Source organism: Microtus pennsylvanicus, chromosome 2, assembly GCF_037038515.1.
Source record: "Microtus pennsylvanicus isolate mMicPen1 chromosome 2, mMicPen1.hap1, whole genome shotgun sequence".
Taxonomy (NCBI): Eukaryota; Metazoa; Chordata; class Mammalia; order Rodentia; family Cricetidae; genus Microtus; species Microtus pennsylvanicus.
In genome coordinates this window covers 139286231-139291469 of record NC_134580.1, presented here as the reverse complement: position 1 = coordinate 139291469, position 5239 = coordinate 139286231, and positions in this window count along the sequence as shown.

The following is a 5239-nucleotide window of genomic DNA, read 5'->3' as shown; positions in this document are numbered from 1 at the left end:
GTATCTCATAAGTCTACTCAGGGCTTATTCTCAAATCTCCTTAGACTCTTCCAGACTGCTTCCAAGACCTTCCTTTTTCTAATATCCTTGCTCATTAAAAATTTTAAAAATTATACTTACTTATGTATTGTGTGTGTCTGTGGGAGCATTTGTATGCCAGGGTGCATAGGTAGATGTCAGAGGACAATTTGTGGGAATCCATTGAGTCCATTCTCTCCTTTCATTGTGTGAGTTCCAGGGATTAAACACAAATCATCAAGTCTTTGTTTCTTGTTTGTTTGTTTGAGACAAGGTCTCTCTATGTAACCCTGACTGTTCTGGAACTCACTCTGTAGATCAGGCTAGCCTCAGACTCGTTGAGATCCACTTGCCTCTGCCTCCTGAGTTCTGGGATTAAAGGTGTGCATTATCATGCCCTGTTCAGTTATCAGGTCTTGTTGGCAAATGCCTTCATTCACGGCGCTACCTCTATAGCCTGACTCTGATAATTTTGGGGAGTATAAGTCAGGTGTTTCCTAGGCAATTCATTAATTGGGGTTCATATGGTGTTTTTCATGCTTGAAAGGGAGTCTTAGGATTTTGAGAGGCAGACCAGCGGGTGAAAGTGCTGTTACAAGAGGTAACGTGAGAACTTTGAGCTGGGTGGTGTTGGGATTGGGAGCAAATGTTAGGAGGAGCCTGAGGCCCAGCACAACTCTTTTTCTAAAGTCATACCATGGAAACACTTACTCTATGGGAGGGGCGAACCAGGTGATGCGGAGGAGGGCCGGCTCTGAGTTCTGCTGACCAAGGAAAGAAAGAGTAGAAGAGCTGAGCTTGGGCTTCCGAAGTGTCTGTTCTTAGAGCAGGTGGTGCTGACCCTTTTCTGGCATCTGCTCTGAGTGCAGAGTTCGGTTTTAAACTTTGGTTCCCACAGTTGGTCCTTCCACTTTTCTGGTTCACAAGTCTTACTGGCTTCCTTGGGGGTTTACATTCTAGGAACCAAGTCCACCGATTGAGCACAGAGAACACAACAGTTGAGGAGGAGCTCGCAGTTTTAAGACAGCAAAAACAAGCCGAGGCGGCATTCCGTCTTCACAGATGATCTGAATGTCCAGTCTGCAGATGCACGAAAGGGGAAGTGACTGGCTTGGGTGCACAACTAGCAGGTGACGAGGTAGGACCCAGATTCAAGGCCAGTGCAAATCAAGCCTGGTTTTCAGTAGTGGGAGGCTGGCTAAGAGAGCTGGGGCTTGCGTTTTCACTGGATGGAACACCACTACACAGCAGCTCAAGACGACTTTGGGAAGTACTCAGGCAGAGCAATCTGGAAGATTTTCTTTTCCTCTAGTGACTGGGTATGAGAAGGATTTCCAATGATTTTTTTTTAATTAAATTAGGACTGACGTTGTATGTCATTTGCCCACTGATGGACTTTCTGTTGTTTCCATTGGAGTCTTACAATGATCTAACGGCCTTTAAGACTGCTCAGAAAGGAACCGGCCTCTTGCTTATCCCGAGATGCTCACACTGGTTTCCACTGATGTCTTATTAGGTAATGAATGCAGGTGGAGCCCTATATTATCTGCCTCAGGAAGACCACAGGCAGCACCTTCCCACTGCTCTTTCCTTGGACGCTAGAGGTAGATGCAGAAGCCTTTGCTCGTCTTCCAGGTCTGAGGTGTCTATCTTCTGAATTATGGCCTCAGACAAATCTCTGTACATCCGCTTTCTCATTTGTGTAATGAAACCTTAACAAGACCTAGTTTGTAGGATTGCTGTGAGGGCCAGATGTGATGAAGGCATTCGGAAGTGGGCCCCAGCTTGCCATGGTGCCGTAGCCTGTCCTTTTTGTCCCAGAAAGGGGGCAGAGAGCCAGAAGCTGATGGTTTTCATACTGCAATGGTGCTTTGACAATTATTCCAGATTTAAAACTTCCGTACCTCAAGTAAACTGGCGAGGAAGTGAAAGTCTGACCCCGGGACCTAGAGAGAACATTCACAGTACGTGGATGTGACCATGGATGCCTGTGTCTGACAAAGTATGTACTTACAGTGACAATATATGAAGAACACCAAGTCAGTCATATGAAGACAAAACGCAGACAGACAGACAGACAGACAGACAGACAGATAGACACACACACACACACACACACAGCCCTCAAATTGGCCAAGGACTATCTAGGAAAGGCCATTAAGTACAGGAGAAGATACTCAATATCATTATACACCAGAAAACATAAATTTAATCCACAGCAAGATAGCACTTCACACCCACTAGACTGTTTAAGACGTAACAATATGAAATGTTGTTGAGAATGTGGAAAGACGATCGTTCATTTTTATGTAGTTCAGGGGATCAAATCTAGGGCCTCACACATGCGGGGGCAAGTAAACCGAGGTATTCCCTGAGCCCTGCAAGCAGGCCTTGACATGTAGTAGATTGTCCTTAAACTCATGATCCTCCTGCCTCAGGCTTTCTAGTGCTGGGATTGCCAGTGTGTACCACCATGTCCAGTTCCTGGAACTCTCACACACAGCTAATGACAAAATAGGGTCACCGTACTATGCATATGCTCAATATTGTACAATTACTTTGGAAACGTTTGATAGTTTATACTAAAGTTAAATATGTGCCTACTCTATGGCCAGCAACTCATTTCTGGCCAGGTGTGTATGTTCAAGCATGTGGACAGATTTTTATTAAATCTCTTCCCAGAATATCCAAAGCGAGAACAATCCATGTGTCTATCAACGGAGAACATTATACATTTATGGTAGAATATTATTTAGCATTAAGAGTAACATTCTTTCAACACAGGCAGCATGAATTAGGCTCAACAACATGTTTCATTTTTTAAAGAACCACATATAAAAGTTTATATAAAATGTGGTTCCATATATCTGAATATTTAGAAGTGACAACATGAATCTATAGTGAAAGAAAGCAAGACAATCTTAGCATTGGGATTATAAAACTGATTATAAGGGAACGCACAAGGAAATGGCATGAGGGAATGGAAATATCCTGCATTTTGTTGGTGATGTCAGATTCCCAACTGTATGCTATGAATATATTTTATTACAATTGGTTTATAAAGAAGCTGCTTTGACCTACAGCAGGGCAGAATATAGGTAGGTGGGAAAACTAAACTGAACACAGGGAGGTCTCAGAGAATCCATGCCTGGCCCTGAGTCTTCCATGAAGGTAGCATTTGGTTCTAACTGGCAGGTGTCTGTTCTCCAATGAGGCTTCTTCTAGGTCTTCCGAAAACCAGCAGTCTGTGGAAGACATGAGCTCCCCACATTAAGGACTCAGTAAATGAAATGTTTCCCCAGGGCCTTGAGGGATTTCTGGAAAAGCCCAGGCATATCTCATCCTAGATAGTATTTGGAGTGGCTATTGGTGGGGAAGCACTTGAGATCTCCCAGTATGGGTTCCCCATCTTCTCCCAAGGTTCTGGTTTCCATCTCTCTGAGACCTTCAAGCACCGCAGTGGACATTCCATTTTGGAAGAGGAGCATGCCTTTACCAGCCTGCAAAGATCATTTTCTGGGAATCCTGGACAGTGGGGCAAAAGTCAGGAATAGCCTAATCAGGGAAAACCCCACAGGGAGTGGTTGACCACAAAGTAGTCCTCTGTGTGGGAAGAGCCTTTGGTTATCAGGTCAAAAGGACCTGATCTTTCCGGTTTCACTGCTCACCCCTCCCCCTTATTATCCTTCTCACTCACTCTCTCACTTCTCACTCAGAGGTGTTTTCACTGTGGCCACCACTCAGGGATCAACTGCAAGTCATCAGTTTGGCGTTAAGTGCTTTTACCCGCTGATGTATCTCAATGACCCTAGTCATTAGCTTTTGGCTCCGTTTAGGGGAAATTTAACAAGCTTAGTGTAAAACAGCATTAATTTTTTATGAGTATGTATTAATTAAACATGAAAATGGATTTCATTATGAGAGTTCATGCATTTACATGAAATACATTTGCTCATATTTGAGGCCTTTGATGATCTTCTTGTGTCCAGTCCAACACTAGCTGATCCCTTCCTTCCTCTCACAGTTGCCATTGAAATTAAAGAACAGGTTTTAATTATTTTTTAATTTATTTTATGTGTATGGATGTCTTCTGTACCTGGTGCCAAGGAGGTCAGAAGAGGGCATTGGATTCCATGGAACTGGAGTTATGGAGGTTATGAGCTCCCATGTGGATACTGGGAATCAAACCTAGGTCCTCTTCAAGGACAACAAATGTTCTTAACCACAGGGCCATCTCTCCAGCCCCCAAATTAGCATTAAAAAAATAGACCCTTTCTTTGTAAGCACAGGAGAGTCTTCAAGAGCCCAGCTGGCTTCTTCTACTGTTCACTGAGTGGTACTCTCCGGGACAAGCTCACTGAGGTCATCTAAACTGTCTCAGAACCTTAAAGGGCCAGCGTGTGGAGTTCACCTAACCTGTTCGTCTAGATCACCAGTCCTTTAGGAAACTCTCAAGAGAGAAGGCATGAAACCACATCCTGCTTCTTAATTTCTAATGCAATCAGACCTGCGGCCCTCCAGTGTCTGCCCCACTAAGCTTGGTGAGCATGGAATCAGAGCAGGTGACATTATGGGATCTACATCTTCAAAATCTCAAGCTTCCAGAATCCACAACCTCCTTTCGTGTAGATTGAGGAGAAAAGCAATGTTCCTTCTGACCCTGGGAAACGTTCTGGATTCAGCATTCCACACATACAGCATACTTCAGACTAGCATCTCTGCCCATCAATGAACTGATTGCTTGAGTGGACAGGCAGGATCATCCAAATCTACAGCAAGCTGTAAGCCATGGGCCAGCAGGATGGCAAGAGGAAGCTGCATTACTGGCGACTCCCTGCTCTGTCTCCTGCTGGACTCTGGGATGTTACAGGGGTAGATGGGAGAAAGAAAGAGCACAGGGGCATTGTGGGTTGTAACTGTGTTGGGAACTTCGAAGCCAGTCTCTATTGTGATGCTTCCATCTGAATCCATCTAAGGCTGAATCAAAACTTGGTGTTCAGGGGAAATCTGGATTCCCTAGTTTTTGAAATTATAATATTGCTGTTACAAGTATTGCTTCTAATAAACATTAACAAATTACAATGGGAAAAAATAGACCCTTTCTAATAAAAAACTAGAAAAGCCCTGAACTTTGGGACAGAATCTAATGGCTCCCCGGATGAGTAGAGCTCTTGCCCGGGTGCTTTCATTCTCCCACCCATTTGTTTGTTCCACATATTTT